The sequence below is a fragment of the Toxorhynchites rutilus genome, chromosome 1, assembly GCF_029784135.1.
Source record: "Toxorhynchites rutilus septentrionalis strain SRP chromosome 1, ASM2978413v1, whole genome shotgun sequence".
Taxonomy (NCBI): Eukaryota; Metazoa; Arthropoda; class Insecta; order Diptera; family Culicidae; genus Toxorhynchites; species Toxorhynchites rutilus.
Window position 1 is genome coordinate 50,844,794 of NC_073744.1, and position 25,435 is coordinate 50,870,228.

Sequence of the window (25,435 nt, forward strand, 5' to 3'; positions counted from 1 at the left end):
CCAGGATATGATGAGTATGTGAATTTGGCAGTTGTTCTGAGCTTATTGATGGTTGGGGACTTTCCCGATTATTCAATTTTCATCAATTCTTAAATTGCTACCAGATTGAAAGTACAGTAATTTACATTTTGTTCGACATCTAGCTAATTGGACGGACCTGTAATGTGACATATTTAGTTGGATATTTTTGTAAACATAGAGATCGGGGTCCAAATTATGACCCCATATTGAAAGTCGACACTGTACCACTGTCATCGCAAATGTTCAATTTCAGGTTAAAATCGCCTCCAATGCGACACTGAGTGGTGTTTCGGCACGTCGCATTAAATATAATTTACTGTACAACATGTCACAAGCTGGATAGGAAGAAATTTTCCAACTGTGAAAGCTGTGGCGAGTGGCAAACGCAATCGCTCTTTGGACTCGCCCCTTTGGCTGAGTCTGCCGATTTGTCTCTATCCTGTCAGCGAGTTCCGCTAAAATACAAAACGCGCGGATCCGCTGAAAAAAATATCATTCTCTTTCAAACCGTAAATCAGTGTGGTTGTATGGCATCGTTTCACATCACATCGCATCAACGGATTGGTGCCGGAGCACCAGTATACCTAATAGCGGTTATAGAATTTCGGCCGCCGGAGTGCTCGAGTTGGCTTGCAAGGCTGCTCACGACAATAAGAAAACCCGCCTACAGAACAGAGCACATTCGGTTCGGTGGCAACAACTAGTTTCAGCGAGTGGCAAACGCAATCGCAAACGGCAGCAGAAGGAAAAAGTTTGTTTATACAGACTGCTTTGGTGGCAAAACCAATCACCGTAAAACACGGCGCTTTTCAGGGCCATTAAACCTTTCAAAGAAGAGTTATTAAAAGTTTTTCCCAATACCAATGCATTCTAAAGTGACATAATATGACATATAATATAAACTAATTTATTTTGTTTATACTTGTTCTTGAACTTATTGGTGGTTGGGGTCTTTTAAATTGATCATTCAGTTTTCACAAACCCATGCATGGTTTCCGAATTAAAAGTGGCTTCAAATTACAACACATTGTATGCAGGATGGCATCAACGAATTTTCTCGGTAGCAAGAACTGCTTTCTTTGGTTGATAACTGATGTTGAAAATTAACTGACGTTACATCTGCATTGTATAGAAAAATAACTAAGGAGCAACATGATGAGCTATGTATTTCCTGCTGCTCTGTTCTTATTTTAAAGGACTTTAATCCGAAGGTCATCCGTCCCTGTATTTACTGTTGGTTTTTCAGAATGCTTATAGCTCGTTTATTTCTCGACAGATCGTAGAGTTCGTCTCCAAAACATCAGTTCTTTTTCATTTTTATTTACTTTGTTTGCGGAGACTACAAATCTTACAATTCATTCGTCTCCGAAACCACAGTTTAAGGTACGGTAATGTGCTCAATAGTGAAATATATGATAGTGAATGAGCTGATGACCACCTATGCATTCCCTATCACAGCCATCTTTTTGATTGTACGATATGTGCATACGCCGAAAGATGCCCGGCGTTGAACATTTAATAAGTACAAAGCCTGCAGAAAAAAAATCAAGAATCAGGTTTGTAAGAAAAACGCAAAAACACAACACCAAAGGTTCTTTTCAGAACCCCCAATATGTTTATGAAGAGTAAACAGTAAACTAATCAATTTTTCAGGTAGATAGGTAGGTATTCACGTAGGAGAAGAAAATAAAACAATATATTTAAAATATATATTTAGCAAAAGCTGTCCCCTTTGTATAGTCCTACGTCACTCCGGTTATGTCCCCGACATTACCCACTCGTCTTTTTTTTCAATCTGAGTAATATCCTAGCTGGATTCAAAATAACAGGTTGCTATCCATTCTCAAGGAAGGTTTTTTCGGACAAGGATTTTGAGTACTCAAATGATTTCACCTACCGGAGCGGAGGTAGCAACTGACTCATCGGCTAATACAACAATGCTGTAAAACATTGCGTCTACAGCACAGATAGATTTTACTTTGGCAACTTTGTCCCCAGAAAATGTTGAACCTTTTTCAAAAACTTCACTGCGGAAAACCACATCTCGAAAACGAAAGAAAGCAAAATCACGAATTTTTACTGACTCTCATAGCGAGCAGTTTCCTTTCAGACTAATACTGATAAACAGAAAAAGGCAGAATATGCTAGAAATAAGAGGAAACAGAAGTAATTGTTGATAAACATAAAATTTAATTTTTTTTTCGTTGTCCGAAAGTGCCCCAGGACTGTCCGAAACTGTCCCACACATGGGGCACATTCGGACAAAAAAGCAATTTTCAAAAATTCGAATAAACCATTCGTCAAGGGAAAAAAAGTGTCTGATTGTGCCCCCCTCTCCCCTATCTATACGTAGTCCCGTTAAAACTAGAAAGACTGAAACTTAGTATATACCTATATTGCCCAAAAGCAGTCAAAATGATTGCTTTGTGAAAGAATATCTGGTGTGTAAAGAAATTTATTTAAAATAAATTTTCAATGTTTTTATATCATTTACAGTTACATAACATAATAACTTGTGAATATTAATAATAAATAAATTATTTTACTTAAAAAATCATTTTTGGACCATTTATGTATTTTTTTTTTTGAAGATGAAGGTGGAAATCATTTCATGTGTTTTTATTACTTTTATAAATTTTCACATATTTAAGCTTAGACTCTAGAACAGCTACTTTTTTATGTTGTCCGATTTTATATACTGTAAGAACACAATTCTCTGATTTAAGTAACAGAGTTGAAAAACGAGGCATTTTATCTTCCGTTTGATAAGCTGATTTGTATAGTTCCATTGTTTCCTCTAATGGTTCCAACTAGGGAAAATTGGTCGTGATATTTCTTGAACATCTTGTAAATGGCTTGACAAGTTTCAGAACAACGTGATGAAATTTCCCCAAATAAGAAAAACCATTCAAAACATTCATTCCAATTGTATGCCAAGTTTATTGAGTTTATTAGATTTTCACAGAATATCTGCATTTGTTTTTTGTCAAAAATAATTGCTCGTCAACTGTAATATTTTGCCCTGGTTGATAACAAGCTTGACTATTCTCAATATTCTCAAAGCTCCACAAGCATAAAATCCCAATAAATGCACTTTTTTCAGATAATTCTGATGTTCAATCATTCCTCAAAATTTAGCAGTCTACATTTGTGCGTTTTTTTTTTATATGCTTGATACTATTGTTATCTATTATCAACGAGATCATCTGCCATAATGCTCGTTTTTGCGTTACCTGTTGGCCCCTTTCAAACCCTTGAAAATACAAGTAGATGGTAATCTTCCAGGAACACCAGTTTCGTCAAATTTTGACCACACAGTACCACCATCGGCAAATGTTCTGGACTACTGGAAAGTTTTTTCTGTTTGTTCTGCACTGCCTAGCACCCTACACATTTTCCCGGATATATTGATGACATTTTCATTTTCATCATTGGTGATCGACTGCTCATCGTTATCTTCAGTGTCAGATGTTTCACTTTGAATACAATCTGCAACATCTCCACATGATAGTTCAAAATTTATTGCATCTGATTCTACAGTACATCGAAGCACTCTTCACTTATGTTCGTTGACTTTTCCAATAACTCATTTTTATTCAACATTTATTTCCTACATTTAGGTCTCAAAATAAATTAGACCTCAAAAGAAATGAAATAAACAACTTGTTAGAACAAGTATTACTGCATAAAAATTCGAATAACAACTACTACTTTAGATTTTTGAAAAACTGCAACTTTTCAAATATACGCCCAATGTGACAATTTATCATGTACTTGCATGTTATCATGTGACGGTAATCGAAAAAAATTAAAACTGCCTTCCAATTCAATGCCGAAACTGGTCATACACAAAATTTAACAAAATTTACTGAATTCAGTAATAAAAGTCATTTTATTATTAAAAATTCCTCAAGCAGACAAAATGACTGCTTTTGGGCTATATAGGTATAGCACATATACACTCTGTCCAACTTCTATAAGACCAGGATCTTGCTGCTTTGTGTCATTGTAAACGAACAATGATTCAATTTACATTCTAGTGTGTAAGTATTGGTGACCACCATACACTGCGCTGAGCGTAAACGAATGTTTTTGTATTTTTCAACTGTCAAGTTTCTATAAGACCAGTTACATTTTCCGTTGTTGTAGTTGTTTTGATCAACCAATCTTGAAAATGCCGAAAGGGAAAAGTGCTCACGGAGAGAGAAGAAAGGCAAATCGATGCATTTCACCAAGAAAATGTTGATATCAGAGAAATTACTAGTCGGATTGGGCGATCCCATCCAGTAGTGCTCAATTATTTGGCGAATCCTCAAGGATACGGTAAGAAGGAGAGAGCTCCACGTAAATAGAAGCTTTCTGACCGGGATAAGCGAGAAATTGTACTAACTATAGCTTCGAATACCTCAAAATCGCTTATGCAAATAAAAGCAATGTTTCAACTTCTCTACTGCGTGGGAGGTTTGTCACGAGAAACGTCAATGAAAAAATTATGGAAAGTGGCTCGAAACATGAGAAATCGCTCTTCAACGAATGAAAACGAAGAATATTTACATCGATGGATTTTTGATTTTGCGCGGAAGGTTTGTCCCGATTCCGCTCCCGTGCAAAAAATTGTTCGAGATATACCACAAGATAGGTGCGATCTTGATTCCGGGTTTTCGATGGTAGAATTCTCTCTTGCTCTCCTTTCTTGTAACAATTCGGCTCCGGGAACGGATAGAACTAAGTTCAACTTGTTGAAAAACCTCCTGTGTCCTTTATTCAATCGGTTTCTGGAGCATAATATTGTTCCAGATGATTGGAGACAAGTACGAGTTATAGCTACCGGAACCCGGAAAACCCGCGTCCGACTTCAATTCGTACCGCCCAATAGCAATGCTGTCTTGTATACGGAAATTGTTGGAGAAAATGATCTTGTTTCGCCTTGATCGATGGGTTGAAACGAATGGCCTAGATACACAATATGGGTTCCGCAGGGGCAAGGGGACGAATGATTGTCTTGCGTTGCTTTCTTCAGAAATTGAAATGGCTTACGCCGAAAAAAGGCAAATGGCTTCAGTATTCTTGGACATAAAGGGGGTCTTTGATTCAGTTTCAATAGAGGTCCTGTCAGACAAACTCCATTCTCGGGGTCTGCCGCCTCTATTGAATAATATGTTATATAACTTGCTTTGTGAGAAACATTTGAATTTTCCTCATGGGGATTCGACAGTAAGTCGGATCTCCTACATGGGCCTCCCCCAGGGCTCATGTTCAAGCCCCCTTCGTACAACTTCTATGTAAGCGACATCGACAATTGTCTTACACAAAATTGCAATCTAAGACAACTTGCAGATGATGGAGTGGTGTCTGTCGTAGGATCAAACGAATCCGACCTGCAAGGACCCTTACAAGATACTTTGAACAATTTTTCAACCTGGGCCATTGGGCTAGGGATCGAATTCTCCACGGAGAAAACAGAGATGGTGGTTTTTTCTAGGAAGCATAGACCAGCAAAACCAAAGCTTCAACTTTTGGGTAAACCGATCACTCATGCTATGTCATTCAAGTATCTTGGGGTCTGGTTCGACTCCAAATGTACTTGGGGGGCCCATATTAGGTATCTGAGTAAAAAATGTCAACAAAGAATAAACTTTCTCCGTACAATTACATCCCGAAGATCTTATAATGTTGTATCGAACAACTATTCGCTCAGTGATGGAGTATGGCAATTTCTGTTTTCAATCAGCTGCCAAAACACACCTCATTAAACTCGAGCGAATTCAGTATCTTTGTCTCCGTATTGCGTTGGGATGTATGCCCTCAACGCATACCATGAGTCTCGAGGTTTTGGCAGGCGTACTCCCACTAAAAGATCGCTTCAATTCATTATCTCTTCGGTTCCTCATACGGTGTAAGGTTATGAACCCATTGGTGATCGGAAATTTTGAGCAGCTTATCGAGCTAAATTTTCATTCTGGATTCATGAGCTTATATCATGAGTTCATCTCTATGCAGGTTGATCCTTCTTCGTATACTCCCAACCGTGTTTGTTTTCCTGACTACATCAGTTCCTCTGTACATTTTGATCTGATCATGAAGGAAAAAATCCATGGAGTTCCAGATTATCATCGATCGGGGATCGTTCCTACGATCTTCAATGCAAAGTATGTGCGTATCAATTGTGATAATATGTACTTTACTGATGGGTCCTCTATGAATGAGTCCACAGGATTTGGAGTGTTCAACGAATTTTTTAGCTTTTTAATATTTTTTTTAGAATTTTTTAGGAGTGTTCAACGATTTTTTTTTTTACCGCAGTCTTCAGAATCCTTGCTCAGAGTATATTGCTGAATTGGCAGCAATACACTGGGCGCTGGACAGCGTCGCCTCACGACGTGTTGAACACTATTACATTGTAACAGATAGTCTTAGCTCTGTCGAAGCTATCCGTTCAGTGAGGCCGGAAAGGCACTCGCCGTACTTCCTTGAGAGAATACGAGAAATTTTGAGTGCTTTAACCAGACGCTGTTATGTCATTACCTTTGTCTGGGTCCCTTCACATTGCTCAATTCCGGGTAATTAGAGGGCTGACTCATTAGCAAAGGTAGGTGCAATTGAAGGCGAAATTTATCAGCGTCAAATCGCCTTCAATGAATTTTATTCTTTAGTCCGCAAAAATACCATCGCTTACTGGCAACGTAAGTGGAACGAAGATGAATTGGGCCGGTGGTTTCACTCGATTATCCCTAAGGTTAGCCTCAAACCATGGTTCAAAAGTCTGGACTTGAGTTGGGACTTTATTCGCACCTTCTCTCGACTCATGTCCAATCACTGTTCGTTAGACGCGCTACTCTTTCGTTTTAATCTTGCCGATGGCAATGTCTGTGCTTGTGGCCAGAGTTACCACGACATCGAACACGTTGTTTGGTCGTGCGAGGAGTATCTTGTTGCCAGATCGAATTTAGAAAACTCTCTTCGGGCTAGAGGAAGGCAGCCCAATGTGCCGGTGAGAGATGTGTTGGTTCGGTTAGACCTTGATTACATGTCTCAAATATATGTCTTCCTAAAAGCTATCGATCTTCGTGTGTGATTGTCCTTATATCCTTATATTCTCCTTTTCCTTTTCCTTCGCGAGAAATCAAATCCCTTCTTACTAAAAATAAAATGAGGTGAAATGTAAATACATATTAGATATAAGATAGGCTTAAGAATCGAGTATGATGAATGTGAGTGCGAATGTGAGTGTGAACATTGTCAACATATCCTTATATCCCTTCCTTTTTCTGGAAAAATATGTCACCCTTCTAAACTCGAGCAAACCGCGAGTAATCGGTTCTCTACTTCATTAATATTAGAATTAATGAAAAATGTTTATATATACTTGTAACCATACAGATAGGAGTTTGGCTCCTTTAAACTTATGTAACAGAGCCTGTAAAAATAAACGATTTAATAAAAAAAACATCTCTACTACTCGGGTGACAATTCGTCAAATTTTGGTAAAAAATCACATAAAGAGTGTTAATTTTTTTTTTAAATTAAACCCTTTAATTAAAGGGTTATCTTCACTGGCGAAAAAAGTTCAATTTGGATGAGCGGTCTTCATGGTTGGCGTGATTTACGGAAAAAGTAACAGTATTTTTCAACCCTGAATTTTGGTGGAGGCTCGTGCATGGTTTTGGCGGGATCCTGTGCAACCGGAAAGCTCAAGATAGCTTTCACATCATTCAAGGATTACATACATGTTCTGGAATCCTCTCTCTAGCCGTTTTTGCGTGGATAGCGTCACATAAAATTCACATTCCAGCAAAACAATGCTACTATTCATACCAGCAAGTAAACTAAGCAATGGATTAAGGACCAAAAACTTATTTTTTTGGACTGGCCGGCTCGCTCTCCAGACTTGAATCCTGTTTAAAATGTTAGGAGGGATCCTTGTACGCAGAATCTACACTGAGGGAAAACGGCACGCCACGATTGAAGAGCTCATGGTCGAAATTTCGGAAACATGGAAAAATTTCGAGAAATCCATTCATCAGAATTTGGTAAATAGTATTCCAACTCGAATTTTCCAAGTCATTAGTTGAAATAGCAAGGTGGCTAATTATTGACATGTAAAGCAGTCGATCGTATTGAATTTTTCATTGATTATTTTTTATTAATAAGTTTATTTTTACAGGCTCAGTTACATAAGTAAGAGTTCAGAAGGGTGACATATTTTCTTCAGGAAAAGGAAGGGATATAAGAATATGTTGACAATGTTCACACTCACATTCATCACACTAAAATTTTTCATTTGATAATACTTATGAATTTTGAAGTGGTCTTATAGAAACTGGACAGCTGAAATTATCATGTTCAAGCACAATAAATAAACAAACGAAATTGACGTTAATTATACTTTATTCTAAGCATGTATGAATGTATCTTGTTGAAAGTTTAACTGTTTGTGTTGCAACGAAATAGAATCAAGGTGGTCTTATAGAAGTTGGACAGAGTGTATATCTCCGGAAATGACGGAGGGGGGGGGAGGTAACTACAGTTATTAATTAACACAGTTATATGTTGTGTAAAAAGTTACAACATTCTAGGAAACTGTGCCATTATATACAAAACAACTTTCCTAATTGAAATGAAAAGGAGGCAAAATGACTTGCCTGGGCAAGCTAGTGTTGAACGTTAAACGAAGTCCTACGTTAAAAAAACTCATCTCTACAAATAAATGTCATTAAAACTGGATGGTTCAGTGGAAATGAAGGATACCAAATCACGTGGTTGAGCTTTGATTAATCGCGTGAAAAATGTTATTCGAAGACATAACAAGACTGAATCGTTGGTATGTGTTCTATTCGTCTGAGTAGAAGATATGATTATTACTATTATTCGCCTGGAATATCCCACGAGAGCGTGTATCTCTATCATGTTTTTTTATGTCTCAAGCTGATAAGAACACTTTATTGGATGTTTGCGACATCTTCAATATGACCGATAACAGTCAACTGATGAATCCGTAAATGTATCTCATTATTATTTGTTCATTTATGGAAAACACATCACTGGTTCATCTCGTGCTGCTCTGCTAGTGGTACCAGCTTACATTGTGATATGATTACATCAGCACTAATAACAGATTGTTTTTTCTTTCTTTTTTCTCCGTAGGAAAATCCCTCTAGATGGAGGTTTCCACCGTCGCTAAAGGGGTGTTGCGATCGTCCGATGCAATTGTATTCTAGTGAGAGTGGCATTGAACAGTCGATGCAGTGGGTAGAAGTAAATGTTGTAGCAGTGTCTTTGTGATCAGTGCACCGTTTCACCAAAGTGACAATATTTACGTGATTATAGCTGGCATCTATTCATCAAAATGTTGAACGGCAAAAAATCCGGAGAAATGGACCTGCTAATGGTTCCGACGAAAGTCATCCCCACGAAGCAAACGCTCGCGGCTGCAAAGGATCTCGATTCGGGAGGAGAGGAGGGTGGACTGGGTTATACCCACACACTGGTAAGTGATATCTGATGTCTAACGCTCGTATCGCTCGTATCGCTGAGAAAACACTGATTAGCGAGGAAACAAGAAATTTGGCAGATGATTTTTTTTTTCTCCGGACGTGGCAAGTTACCGACAATCAAGATGATAATCAAACAAGGCAAGTGGCCGACAAACAAGTTGATAATGAGATCTCGTGGCATCCATTCGGCAAATATTGGTCCCGTTGAGGGTGTCATCCAATGGTAGAATTGAAAGTTGAATCTTGCACCCATTCGGTAATCGATGCTAAGACATTAGACAATCAGCATTACGGCACTGTTGAGGAATTGCCGTCTCTGCCCGGTAGTGGCGCATGTGGATGTGTTTTCATAACAATTTATGTATGTCAAATTTGTAGAGCCGTGCTAAAAGGCGAACACTAGCATGCTCCGGAGTTTGTTCCTCGATCATTTCTTGAACCTTTACCTGATTCATTAATATTCTATGAAATTCCATCTATTGTGTACTGACATCAGTCATATTGTTATCAACGAAACACGGAAGCTAATCGTTCCCATGACACACGCAAATCACCATTACACCAAACGATTATTCGTCCCAATGGAACCAATCAAGTACGGTGCGAATTTATTGCAGCCGCGGACAGCCATTTAACGAAAAAAAATAAACGACTGTTAATTTATTTACAAGTGAATGCCTGTGAAGCACGTGATACGCACCACCCACGCGCGCTCACCTCGAGAACGATGAATGCGCGCGCGAAAATTCAAAGCCGCGCTATCGCTACACCGCGAATCAAAGGCAGCGACATCGATGTTGTGCCTTGCATTTCGCACTGCGATGCCACCATCGTTGGCTCAATCGAGGCCAACGCGAAGGACACACACTTACGGATCTTCCACGCTTCCCTGTGGACCTAAATCGGTGGCAGATTATGGATTTACGCAAGCACGACAATTTCATTGATACCACTTCCCATCTGAAGAGGTTGAACCTGGTATGGAAGCGAAATCACGTGCACCAAGCAGTGACCACCGCCTTATTCGGACCCGGACAAGGTTCACTTGCCGAGCGTCATTCCAATTTAATATAATACCGTTGATCTTCGGTACATTCGTAGGTACGTATGGTAGGTTATAACCGGTTTCGCAACGATTAGTAGCCGTAAATTATGATTATAGGCCAATTCGAGTGACGCAAATGATCTACCGAACTACTTATTGCGTAAGAAACACTACAAGAAAAGGTTGATGGGAATTTTCCAATACTTTGACATTTTGTCGCGTGTCCGAGAACTTGCTAAACTTTCCGTGGAACACCACTCTATGGAAACAATTCGATGTAAGTAGTACGGCCAGTGAAGGATAAACCGGAATAATTTTTTTTTTAATTTGCCAAGTCAATTTAATTTAAGAATCTTGTAACACATCACTCAATAAGTTTACGTTCATCGAAATACTCATTTTCAAGAGTGACACATTCATTCTAACAATCCTCTAACTTTATGATCTCTTTCTTATATTGAGGGTTTAAACTAAATTTGAGGATTTTTTGTCACCATACAGCAGCATTCCGAGAAATTAGAACATTATTTGTTATGTTGCCCTTAGTTAGCTAAGCATTTCCAACGGGAATGACATGAGAAAATGCAAATTTAAAAAAAAATCAACTGTTTCGACGTATGACTACGTCTTTCATTTCTGTACCGGGGTGTAAGTTCAAAGTTTCGAAAACGGAAGCGTTACACTTGGAGTGCAAGGTTTTGAACGTTATTACCTCTTTGCCGGTTGAACGGAGGGGTATAACAATCACTTCATTCGAAAGATAAAATGTCTGAGAGTTATATGCGGTTCTTTTTTACGAGTTTTTTTACGCGAATTTTCCAATTAACGCGGTTTTTCCAATTTACGCGTTTTTTTTACGTATACGTATCCTCCGCGTAAAGAAAACCAGGGTGTATTTAATTTTAATAGTTTACATAGTCTCGGGACCAAGGGCGCTCTATTTTCTTCCTTTTTGGCATGGAATAGCAATGTATATGATACAACAGTGCAACTCCAAATGAAGTCGAACTACGAGGACGGTCCGATAACGATAACGATACTTAGCCTCATCGCCCGACGGTGTCAGTATCGCGAGAGAGTTTACTTATCGTGTAGTACATTCTCGTAAACGGCTACTGTCAAAATTTCAGCCGTATCGGACTCGTAGTTTTGTTTTGACCGTGTATGGAAGCAGGCGTGTCCGCGGAGTTTAGAAAAATGGAAAAAAAGGAAATTCTGCCGTCGCACAGTGCGTTGAATATATGGGGATGCGGGACAAAAATGCAAACAACCCTTATAGGCATTTTTTCGGATAGGTATGATGGAAAAAATGTTAGTTATGATGAAATTTACTATTTGCATTAATGACTTATGTATTATACGTAATCGCAAAAGTGTCTTAAGCGCCAAATTAATAGTATATAGTATATTAATAGTGACATAAAATTAAATTGATCTCTGGAATGCTTCTTCTGTTTAGATAAAAGGCTAATAACACACAATCTTTTATATCTCATCCGACGACACAGTGACCTAAACGCCACCGTGGTGATTTTTCATTTTTTTAATACATTTTTTCGTCTAAGTTGCTAATGCTTCATTTTTAACAATTAAATACATTTTACTCTAGGACAATGTTTGATTTATATATTCTTACACTTTGCATAAAAGACTAACGTTTTGTACATAATCGCAAAAGTATATTAAACGCCAAATTAATAATGTTATGAAGAAATAAAATGCTTTCCGGAATATTTCTCCTGTTTGGATAATACACAAATAATATAATCTTTTATTTTTCATCCGATGGCAAAATTACGCAAACGCCACTGTGGTGATTTTTCAATTTTTAAATGTTTTCTATTCTAGGGTAACATTTAGTTTTAACATTCCATACATGTATTGTATAGCAGGAGAAACTCTACACTATTTATTATTTATTTATTATTTTGGAATTTTCCTTAAAGGTAATTTTTTTTCTCTATTTTGTAATATTTGTTAGTTTATGAATAAGTACACCTCTTTCAATCAATGTGGTGAGAAAGATTATGTCTTACTTCTTTTGTTACATATTTCGATTATTTTGTAAATTATCCAGTTTCATTAAATAGACAAACAGAATCAAATTCAACTGTATCAGCAAAAAAGAAGAAATATCATTGACATCCGTGTGATGATTATTCGCTATAGTTTTTCTCTTCCCTGCTATGGAAGGGTCGAAAGAAACATCATATAATTCATCAAGTCCTTATTACTGTAAATTCTTGATGTTTTCCTTGTATGCTTCAACCTGTTCTCCCTGATCAGTCTGTGTGTAGCTTCTAAAGCCTCTTCCGATAACTGGGCAATAGGCAGATCAAATGCTTCCATAATATCTGAACTGTGTACCAATCAGAGCTTGGAAATATTGAGCTTGCTAAGCAACATTGAAAATATATTTTTATCAGTGTAACGCGTTTATTTTGCTTGTCGATGCTACTGTCATTCATTCGACGGCAAACAAATTTACAACTGTGTTCATTCATATTCATTCTGTGCTCTCTGAGCTTTCCTCAAAGCTGGAGTCATGAGAATTCATTCACATTTATTCATTGCCATTGAATTGTCAGGAATGTTGTGACTGTTAATTTTCAGTATCCCGATATGTGTGTGATTTTCTCATTGAGTCAGTGCCTTGCTTATTCAGTTGTTTTTGAAGTTACTCCGAAAGGGCAACGCAAATCGGTGGCGCAAGCGGAAATGCCAACAAAAGAGCAAGATCTGCATGCACACTCACAGCTAAGGACTGCTTAGGCTTGGACGGCGAGGGGGCATTCTGCAGAATCGATCCAAGCAGCGAATGCAAACTGTGTCAGCCAAAGCTGGATGTTGGCAATTTCATCCGCTAATCCTATAGCATAGTTTGATCCGTTTGCAAAAGGAAGCTCGAAATATTCCCATTGCGGTCGTGTCTTGGACACCACCATTTTATGTTCGTGTGTTCAGAATTTAAAAAGAATTAAATGTTTGAAATTTGAGTCAAGACGGTATTTTTTACATCGGAATTCTTCTTTTGAAGCATTTCTGACAAGTGGATTTGGAACTGCATATTCACTATGTAAAATGAAAGCAATTTAACTGAGACGGAAACCTTGAATGCTTGAACAATTTAATTTATTGTCACTATTATGAGCATTCTGTACTTTCTTATCTTCCTCAACGAATTTCTCCGTTTCGTCAGTGTCCGAGAACGATGCTGATAGTGAATGAACTGGTATGTTAATGTCAATGAATGACAAAACTAGGGATATTTTGTTTTGCTCACATTCCGTGAACGCAGAACAGAACGAAAAACAGAATGAAAAAAAACTGGATGAATCAACTGTGAGTGGCTTGCTGTGATTGTGAGGTTTGGCGTTGGTTCATTTTCGGTATCCCGAATGCAATGGTATAATGATCGAATGTGGCCGGAAATTCAGCTGAAAAGATTGATGTGATACAGATATTTCCAAGCACTGGTACCAATAACTTATGCACAGTTACAGGCATAAAATACCATCCGTATAGGCTTTTGTAGAGATCTCTTGTATCCGACAATAGTTTCTAGTATTTGGATATTTCAATTTTTCGCCCCGACGATATTATACGGAGAATTGTAGCGAAATTCGTTATCAGCTCCACACTTACCCCTGTTATTTCCGAGCTGGTTTGTGGATCCGAGAAAAATTTCCGTGCAGTGTTGCCGTCATTGCTTGAAGCATACCCCGGTTTCGGCTTGTCGACAACTAGACCCATCCTTGACTTGAACGCCTCTTGAATTTCTCGCTTCCTGCTTTCATACTCTTGCTTATGTTCAGCAGTTTTCACTTGCCAGTTTTTAAATAGCAATCTGTTGAAATGAATGATAGTTATTATTTATACACTATTAAACATTCTACAATGCTAACCTGTAACCGATGTGAATTACGCATTCAAAACATTTTATCTTGCAATGCAGTGGTGACAGGCCTAGCTTGTAAGTTTTGGTATTTGGTACTGTCTCAACAGCCTTCGATGTATTCATCTCTTTCGGAAAAGATCCACAAATTAAGCATTTTTCAGAAGCTTTATTTCCGGGAAGCACATTTGCCACCTTTCCATCTATCATAGTAAGATGGAATTCAAAACTTTCAACGATCTGAGCGCTATCGTCGTTGATGACGAAAATCTGAAACGCTTTAATTTTCTTCTCCATTTCTGACTGAATGCCAAGAATAGCTTGTGAGTTTTCCTTCGTGAACACAAATTTAAGCGGTCTACAGTACGATGTTGAACTTGGCCGAGGATTTATCCAGATGATAGCGTTATTTGCGGAGTCGATCAGTTTTAAGGGAACCACTAACAAACTTCCGTCTGAACTTCCAGCTTCCATAAACTTTTGCTTGTATGCACTATGCCCTGAACTGCCGTCAAAACCCCATTTACAGACGAGATTGACTGAAGTTGAAGTCATTGGTGAAATTTCTTTGACGATGCTAGCGGAGGTGCAATTCATAAGGTCTTGTAAATCTACTTCAGCAGACGTCTCGATCTGCTGAAGTAGATTTAGGAGTTATTTTTGCTTTTTCTTGTTTCAATGCATAAAGACTTGGTAGCAAATTTGGATGTATTTCATTCAAAGTACTTCGAAGTACATTGTACTTTCTTTCAGAGAGATCTAAATCAACCTATAGAGCCAGTGCTTTTGCCGCCGTCAGTGTTTTCTCCTGATTTCCACTCGAACAGTTTGATACATTGGCAGCGAATGCATGCTCTTCAGGTGCATTGTTGTTAACAAGATCTTGAACACGTCGCCTTTTTGTCTTTTTCGAACATTCGTTAAACGATTTCAGAGGTCTTTCTTTACCAATTTGAGGAACAGACTGCAAATCGTCTTTAGTTTTACCTTTCTGATATGCCGGAAGCTTAACTGGTTTTGACAACCAGTCAGAATTTTGCTTTACGAATTTTGAATATGATCTGCAGCATTTCGACCACCTCTGGTTAATTTTGTAGCAATAAACTTTGCAAAATTTCAAAAGATCTTCTTTAAATTCTTTAGAGAAATCATCCGTATCATAAAAACTCAACAAAAAGGTGAATAAACGATCTTTTCTTTGGGAGGGGTCAACTGGGAGCCATTGTTCGAAAATTTGCTTATTCTTGATTGTAGGAATATCATCTCATAAACGTAAGCTGTGGTCAGAAGAGCAGACTTGAGCAACAAGAATCACTTGCAGAATATCAAGGGTATGATGACTGAAAAGTTGAGGGGTGTTTTAGAGCGGAACTCCGCGGAACTTTTTTTGCCGAAGGATTTGAAATTTTAGTATCTTTTTTTCTTAAGGAACAAAACTACCTTAACAAAGAAGCGTTTATTTTCACAATGATTGCGGCATGTCCCAAAAATAGTTAAGGAAACGGATTATACTTACGTGTTGCTACCGTCGCCATTTGGGGTTTCACAAAGATATCGAACGTAAACGAAAACTCAATGTAAAACTGTGATGAATCACTGAAAATTAATTTGTCACGTGCTTAGAAGAAACTTCTTGACTGCACATGCTTGTTCTGACAAATTGGGTGGGCTAACAAGGCTACTGAGATCGTTTCAGCATGCCTGAAACATGTATAAAACACACCGCCTACTTAGTTTGGGTGAATATAAAAGTGAATTTTTTGACTTTTGTCTATGACGTCCAAATACATCATTATGGTAAAAATATATATTTAGGATTTACAAGCATGTGCAGTCAAGAAGTTTCTTCTAAGCACGTGACAAATTAATTTTCAGTGATTCATCACAGTTTTACATTGAGTTTTCGTTGAAAATTATAAGCAAATTCATAAAATGTCATGAAAATTGCGGTATAGGGAACACGACAAACATATTGAAAGAATATGTTTACTATAAAAAACACAATAATTAAGAAATATTTTTTAAAATAGCTGCATTTGGAAGGAGATTGATAAAGAGCTTTTCAAATCAAAATTCATAATATGTGGCTAAAAATGATTGTTAACATACAAAAAATTCGAAGTTTCGAAAATTCATAAAAATTTAATTTTCCACAAAGTTCGTCGAAAATAGTTTTGCCATCCTGAATATTTTTTTCAAATTTTCTACATGACTTCCATTTTATATGAAAAAAATTAAAAAAAAAATTAGAAAACACATGTATAAATAAAAAAAATTGAAAAATCAAATTGAAAAAGACAATAAATTAGAAATGTTTTTTTTAAATATCTCGAGAATGGCCGCATTTTGAAGGAGATTGATAGAGAGCTTTTTTATTTTAAATCACATCAGGATTCATAATTTGTGACTAAAAATTGTTGTTCCACAAAGTTCGTCAAAAATAGTTTTACCATCCTCGACTCATATTTTAAATTTTTTACATGACTTCCATTTCATATGGAAAAATAAAAAAAAATTAAAAATATTTATTTTAGACATTGCAAATTAAAGTTTTTTTTGTAAATTAAAAAAATAGTACTATTTTTTTTCTCGTCGTATATTTTTTTCACGTTTGACATCAATAATCTATAACATTCTCTAAGACACTATTTCGGTAGGACTCATAGCTTTTGAGATATAAATTTTCAAAGATTTCTCTAGCAAAATCGATACCCAAAAAATTCCCAAATGCTGTGGAAAGCTCATATTTGCTTCAACCCAAACGAAATACAAACTTCCATTCGAATAGAAAATACTCATGTTTAGTCTTTTGTCGATTTTATTTGGAATTGCTCAATGTCTTCAAAATGTCTCCACAAAATCAAGTGTCTTCCCAGCAAGTAAAATGTCTTCAAACCTGACATCTCTGCTCATCAGGCTCGGATCATTAATTTCATCGGGTGAACAATATAACAATATTTCAGTCGTGTCCCATTCACTAAAGCCAAAGGGTTAAGTTCATTGACGCCAAATCTGTATAGCGGGGCAATATTGTAATAAAATGCGTAACACAATAATCGCCGAAACTTAGGCAATTGGTGATCACTTTTTTCAAACCGCAACGAGAAAGATGAACGAAATGAACCGATTGGTGAATGGCAAACAGCTGTGTGGGCTCTTATCAGGGCTTTGGATGATTCAAACGAAATACGAATCGTACTGCAAATACTGAAAATAAAGAACACTGCATTTCATGCTCGTTGTGATCCATTATCCATGCAATAACATACTGGGTGAAGGACGAAAAATCTCGTGAAATCCGACGCATGTGTCTGATACGTCTTATCGCTAATCCAGGTTGTCATGCGTGCAAGTAGTGTTAGATTTGGCTTATTCGATCTCATAAATCGCTTCCATTGGCCAATTCGGCTCAGAAAACGTCTCATGCGCTTTCCATTGATAGGGGCGTTATTTATGATGCCAATATTGACTTTATTTTCCATGGGACGCAATTGTAGCTGGTACTTGAGCAGTTGATTGTTGGTAATCAATCCGGGCTGTCGTGAAGCTAGAATGGTGTTGCCAGTGCGGCTGTGGGATAATAGTTGAAATTAGCGTGCGGCATCCAGGGTAGCGTGTTCCGGACAAGATGGAGCGACCGAGTTCGTTGGCTAGTAAACTTGACGGGGTCACGGAAGAGCTACTGGCTGAAATAGGCTACCAACGCACAGGTGATGACGCTGACAGCGGTGATAACACTGTAAGTTTGTTGGGAAATTCTATAATAATCTTTTCGGAGCGGTTTTGTTTTCATGTATATTTTTATCAAGCGAAATACACATACTATTGAAGTCTGTTCGTTTACTTTGACACCAGCATCGACAAGATGCACTACATCGAACTGATCATTTTTATCGCATATCACTCTGTAAAGCTGGATTAAAGACAGACAGCTCGCTACCTGTCGTATTATGCATAGCTCGTTGAAGTAGTTTGTTTGGGAATCGAGATAAAATGGCATTTCGCATGATAGATAAGCCCGGGTAGCGCCCAACGTCAACATTGACGTCAACTTTCATTGATAATAAAATACCTTTACCAATACTTCGATCCTGAATTACGTTCCGTTAAGCTCTCGTTTTGAATACAAAGTAACTGTGAGTGATAAAGTGGTCACCATATCTTGACTTTTTTGCATATCCAATTATTTATGAGCACTTTTGCCATACATAATTTATATTTCCTATTATCCTAAGAAGGAAACCCGGTCTGGAAAATCGAAAAATCGAATTTTTGTTTTTTGCATTTTTGGGAAGCTTGTGCCCGCAGAAATGTTGTTCTAAAAGGATTTTTCGATATCTGATTTCGTTGGAAAGTTGCAGCTAAAAATATGAAGTCACCTCATGGGATATACACTCTGTCCAACTTCTATAAGATCACCCTGATTTTATTTCGTTGCAACACAAACAGTTAGAATTTCAACAAGATACATTCATACACTTTTGGATGCTTAGAATAAAGTATATTTAACGTCAATTTCGTTCAAAAGAGTTGTTTGTTTATTTATTGTTGTTTACTTGGAATATGGGCCCTTGCCCTCCGGGTGGTTCTTTCCTTGGTTGCTTCTCTCGGGTTTGGAAATCAGTTTTGTGCAACACAATTTAATTTATTCTCACTACTATCTCACAATGTCTACAATTTCACAATTTGTTTACAACAATTTGGTATAATATAATAATATTTTAAATTCTCAATCTTCTTTCTTGGGTTTCCTTTCAGAACTGGATTCAACAGGATTCAAGTCTTGAAAGCGAGCTGGCTAGTCCAAAAAAATAAGTTTTCGGTCCTTAATCCATTGCTTAGTTTCCTTGCTGATATGAATAGAAGCATTGTTTCGCTTGAATGTGAATTTTTGTGACGATTTCCACGCAAAAATGGTAGGAGAGAGGATTCCAGAACATGTATGTTATCCTTGAATGATGTGAAAGCTTTCTTGAGCTTTCCGGTTGTGCTAAATCCCGCCCAAACCATGCACGAGCCTCGACCAAAATTCCTGGTTGAAAAATACTGTTCCTTCATCCGTAAATCACGCCAGTACCCGTTGAAACCATCAGGACCATCCAAATTGTATTTTTTTCGTCAGTGAAGGTAACCTATACATTGAAGAACTTTTCGTTATGGTATATAGCAAAATGTATTCTTTTGGAAACATTCTTTGTCATAACATACCATGCCCCACTGTCGGTTCATGTGAGCTTTGGCAAAACTCAGACGTCTTCTGATGTGAGATGGTGTAAGATGACGAGCTTTAACCTTTTGAGTTCTCTTTATGTGAGAATTTTTGACGTAGGACTACGTCTTATATTAAGGGTGCCAAATCAGAAAGTATGTCACGTTTATGAAATAAAGCTAACGTTAATAACTATTTTTGCTGCGAACGGATTTTAACGATTTGCATACCAATCGAATCGGAAATTTTCTAAGATTTGTTTGATATGCTATACATTAAAATCCCATAGTCTGTATATGGTTTGAATTGATGAAAATTGGGAGCATTCTCATTCCCCCATACATTTGTTCTGTCCATTTGTGTGCTTTCCCGGACAGGGCTGTCAATAACGGGCAACTTATGCAGCCACTAGAATAGAAACAACGAAGGAGGATAACGAAAAGAGAATATTTGCGAAGTGAACTCCACCCATGCATAGTAAATAAACTGTTGCTAGCGTATACATATTGCATCTCCTCTGACGAAAATTTATTCTTCCATTCATAATTCTTCGTGAGGACACCGACTGGACAACACTGTTGCTGGGCGAGCAGAACAGCAAGGGATCTAGTGCCTTTCTCAAGGCCATGGAGGTGAACGAGTAGGAAAGTTTCTAGACTAGAGATGAATGAACTGAAATGTTTAAAGTCTTCTTAATTCAACAAGAAAAAGAAGATGAAGGAAAATTGTCAGAATCTTTCTGTGCCAGAAACAACAAAGATCGCTTATTCTGCTCGTTTAGTGTTTTATGTTTCCCCTCGAACTGTGAACGCTAGCGAATATTTCATATGATCTGCATCTGGTATTGCAATTAACACAATCATCCGAGCCATGGCAATGCAGGCGAAAAAAGAGATGAGTGTAAATGATTATAGTTCGCTTCTAGCCATCAGTGTTTGGCTTTGTGTGTGTGTCACCTGGTCTTGCAGAAGTTGCAAGTGTAGTATTGCTGTGCGAATTTTTAACGCGTTTTTTTCCCGAAACCAAATTTTTCAAATGGTGGTATCGACCGATTTGGCTGAAATTTTGTATCAGCATGTAAAAATGAACTATCTAAGGCGTTACATAGCCGTTTTTTAATATCTCATTTTTTCGATTTTTTATGAGCTTCTAAACAGCGATTTTTCATAACAAATGGCTGCCATTTTGGCAATTTTTCGAATTCTCAAAACCCATATGTAACGCTTTAGGTATTGTCCTTTTTTTTTTTATCCAAAATATATATTTTATTAAGGCTCATATGGCGTCAGCCTAACGGGGCCGGGAGTTCAATATTTTGACAATGTTTGCTTAGACTATGTTAGTAATTGTAACCGATTACTCGCGGTTGACTCGAGGTTAGTATTACAAGTGTTCTCATAATTGGTATGTCGCAGTCTTCGATGCTCTGTACGTGTGCCCGACACGGGATACTTCCTATTGGGATGCAGCTGACCATTAATCAGCAACGCCCCCCTAGTCTGTACCTCATATCTAGCGTGGTGCGTCTTTCTCGACTCGAGGAATCCAGGATAGAATGGTCACTAGCCGGCGCAATCATCAGCTCGTGTAGAGTTATCATGAGCGGTACAACCTTTGGCTCTTGTTGAATCATCAGTGGACTGCACAACCTTTGGCCCGTGTATCTGTAAAGAGTGTGTATGTATTGCCGCGACTAAGTAAAAGTTTATAGATCGGATAGGAGGGACATGAAACAGGGACACAACGAAGGAAACATCATTAAACGTTGACATTGGCGTTTCTGAGGAACAGGTATAGATGAAGCAGAAGATCAAGATCACGGCTACCTAAGATATCCCGGACAGGGATATCCGATTGTCTGCCTTTTGCTCTCAGTGCTCTAGAGAGCTGAGAGCGAGCAGCATGGAACCGGATACACGACCAGACAACATGCTCGATGTCGTGGTAGCCATCGCCACAATCACAAAGATTGTTTGCTGCGAGCCCAATGCGATAGAGATGCGCGTTTAGGTTGTAGTGATTGGACATAAGCCGAGATATCACGCGAATGAAATCACGACCTACATTCAATCCCTTGAACCATGCACTCGTCGAGACCTTAGGGATAATCGTGAGTAACCAACGACCGAACTCATCTCCACTCCACATGCGCTGCCAACTTACGAGCGTGTACTGACGAGGAATGTGGAAAAATTCATTATAAGCAATTTGCCTTTCAAAAAGTGTGCCTTCTAAAGCGCCCACCTTAGCTAGCGAGTCCGCTTTCTCATTCCCCGGAATCGAGCAATGAGAGGGAACCCATGCTAAGGTAATCGTGAATAATTTTTCGACCAAAACACTCAATAGTTGTCTTATTCTTGTTAGGAAATAAGATGAGCGTTTATCAACTTTCATTGAGCGGATTGCCTCTATTGAGCTGAGACTGTCTGAAAAAATAAATTAGTGGTCGATGGGTAATGTTTCAATGATCCCTAATGCGTAATATATCGCACCCAGTTCAGCGACATACACGGAACAAGGATCTTTGAGTTTGAAAGAGGCACTGGAATTTTCATTGAAGATGCCAAAGCCAGTGGACCCGTTTATGAATGAACCGTCAGTAGAGAACATTTTATCAGATCTAACTTTCCCATATTCTGCCGAAAATATCGGCGGAATAGAATCTGAGCGTAGATGATCTGGGATTCCATGGATTTTTTGTCGCATGGACAGATCAAAAATGACAGAGGAATTGCAAAAGTATGGGAAGCAAACTTGGTTGGAGATGCCTGGTGAAGGGTGCACGACGTGTGTAAGGTACTCATGGTATAAAGATATAAAACTTGACTGAGGAGTCAGTTGGAGTAGATTTTCGAAGTTATCAATTACCAATGGATTCATGATCTTGCAACGGATGAGAAATCTGCAGGATAATTCTGTGAACCGAAGAGTAAGCGGGGGTACTCCTGCCAAAACTTCGAGACTCATCGTATGTGTCGAATGCAAACACCCCATGGCTATACGCAAGCAACGATATTGTATTCTCTCCAGCTTGAGAATATGAATCCTGGCAACTGATCGGAAGCAAAAACTGCCATATTCTAACACTGATAATATCGTTGTTTTGTACAACTGAATGAGGTCTCCTGGATGGGCACCCCACCATGTTCCGGTAATTGTTTAGAGAAAATTTATTCTTTGCTGGCATTTCTGTTTCAAATACGCAATGTGTCTCCCCCAAGTACACTTAGAATCAAAATATACACCCAGGTATTTGAAAAACATAGAGTGTTGGATCGTTTTGCCGGATAGGTGAAGCTGGAATTGGGCGGGTTCGTGCTTCCTAGAAAAAACGACCTCCGTAGAGAATTCGATACCCAGCTTGAGGGCCCACGTGAACAGATTGTTCAGGGTATCTTGCAACGACTTTTGCAGAACGACGGGATTAGTACCCGTGATGGAAATAACTCCATCGTCTGCAAGTTGTCTCAGCGTGCAGTCTCTAGTTAGACAATCATCCATATCATTGACGTAAAAACTGTACAAGAGGGGGCTTAGGCAGGAGCCTTGTGGTAGGCCCATAAAACTGTAACGAGAAGATTTCGAGCTGCCATGAGAGAAAATCATGTGCTTTTCTGACAGTAAATTGTACAGGAAATTGTTAACAATTGGTGAAAGTCCACGATTATGAAGCTTCTCTGAGAGAATTTCCATGGAAACTGAATCAAATGCCCCTTTGATATCGAGAAAAACGGAAGCCATTTGTTCTTTGCGAGCAAATGCGATTTGGATTTCAGAAGATAGCAGCGCCAGACAATCATTTGTCCCTTTACCTCGGCGGAAGCCAAACTGCGTATTTGACAGCAAATTGTTCGTTTCGACCCACATGTCCAAACGAAGTAGAATCATTTTCTCTAACAATTTACGAATACAGGATAACATTGCAATCGGCCTATACGAGTTGTGATCGCAAGCCGGATTGTTGGGTTTCTGTATGGGACATGGTATTGTCCTTAAGTTTCAAAATATTCATTGCAATTCGTTCTGCGACACTCCGTTGCTTCAGAACCGATACCATCAGTAAGGTACCGATTTTCAAACAGCATCTACGCAACAGCGCAATAATCATTATTTGTGAACTCAAAAAATCATAAATACATCTTCAAATAAACCTTAAACAATAACCAAAATAACCGAACATTTCACTTTATTCCTAACTGGTCGAAGTATGTTTGTCAAAATTGGGGACTATATTTCTCCTCCCTTACCCGTGACATCTGGCCTTCCTCAAGGCAGCCATCTAGGGCCATTGCTGTTTCTACTTTACATGAATGACGTCATCTACTCTCTGAGATGCCTCGAGTTGTCGTACGCTGACGACATCAAACTGTTTTTCTTGATACGGAAGCCGAACGATGCTAGTTTTCTACAGCAAGAACTGAAAGCTTTCGTCGAGAAATTTTTTTCGAGATAACTGTAAATCTCAACGTGTCATGCAATTTTAAGACATTTGGCATTATTTTTTTTAAAACCCCGATTTCCGGTGATTTTTCGGTTTTCAAAAAACTCAAATTTTAACGTTTGTGACACCAGTAAATGAAGTCCGATTTTTTGACAAAAAAAAATTTTTTCGAGATGACACTAGATCACGACGTTCCATGACATTTCAAGACATTTGGCATCAAAAAATTTGAAAACCCCGATTTCCTTTACTCCCCCCTTGGATGATTTTTCGATTTAAAAAAAAAAAAAAACTCAAACTTTGCGCCACTCTCCCTCAATTCCGATTGAGCTGATATTTTGCATAGGGTGTTTTTCCGAGGTGGTGAACATTTTTTATGGGGTAACTTTTTGAAATTCGAGATGACCATTTGCATTAGCACCCTAGACCATTTGCATTAGCACCCTAGTGTATGCGTTGTCTCCTTAAATGACATTTAAGGAAAAATAGAGATTTTTCTGTAGATTTTTAAACTATATTCCCAATAACAATCCAATCAACCTGTTTATTTTGCTTTCATTTAATTCATAGAAAGTTTCAGTAGAACCATTTACTACAGGGGTATTCCCTGTCGAATGAATAATTATCCTTTAATTTTTAATTAAGAATATTTTATGAGATAATGAACGCACAGCAAATCGATGGTCAAAACCGCCCACTACCCACTGCAAACTTGAAAATATTCTATACAAGCTCCAGTTGTTGCCTTGACGTATGCATTATTTTATAATAGTTACAGCGTTTCAAAAATCACTTAAAATTTTCGATGCCCCATTCTGCGCTTCAATTTTTTGTCGAGTGTAGTTCTTTGCCCACTGCGGAATACGATCGGTCACAGGTAATATCCGTATCAAAACACCACTTATGAAATTCGAACAGTTTACTAGAGAGAAATTCAACGCCGCATTAATCAGCTACTGCCCCGATTCTTGCCATTTAATTTTTTATATTTGCTGTGAAACATGCTGCCCGATTGGAAGATTTTTTTGAGAATTCACAAACTTTCTATGAAAATTTAAAGAAATGATTAAACTGTTGAAAAATATTCTCATAAATTGAATTAAATATCGAAAACTTTATATTTGTTTAGAATATTTTTATATACAGGTTGTTATATAGCTGATCCTGAATATTTCAGGAGGTGATAGAGGATCATATTTCACGTTTCCACCGGAGAAACGCGCCTCACCCGCCTCAGTAGTGCAATTCTGTGAAAGCACCGCATCGATTTTCTTGTCGTCTGTTGGAGAATGCTTCTGTATTTCTACATCACACGCACACATTATTGTTG

At 38.1% G+C, this 25,435-nt stretch overlaps 1 protein-coding gene across 7 annotated transcripts in view; it reads left to right on the top strand.

Moving 5' to 3' along the window:
- The window catches only part of LOC129764702 (chloride channel protein 2), a 151,566-nt gene that overhangs the window by 42,337 nt on the left and 83,794 nt on the right, over window positions 1-25,435 (top strand). For 4 of the 7 annotated variants that reach the window (XR_008741278.1, XR_008741271.1, XR_008741282.1 and 1 more), the window contains exon 2: window positions 9,166-9,508. The gene's annotated coding sequence lies outside the window, so the exon portion shown is untranslated. Of the gene's footprint in view, window positions 1-9,165; window positions 9,509-18,040; window positions 18,195-25,435 lie in introns of those variants that run through there. The other 3 variants (XR_008741326.1, XR_008741298.1, XR_008741393.1) reach the window with 3 other exon arrangements.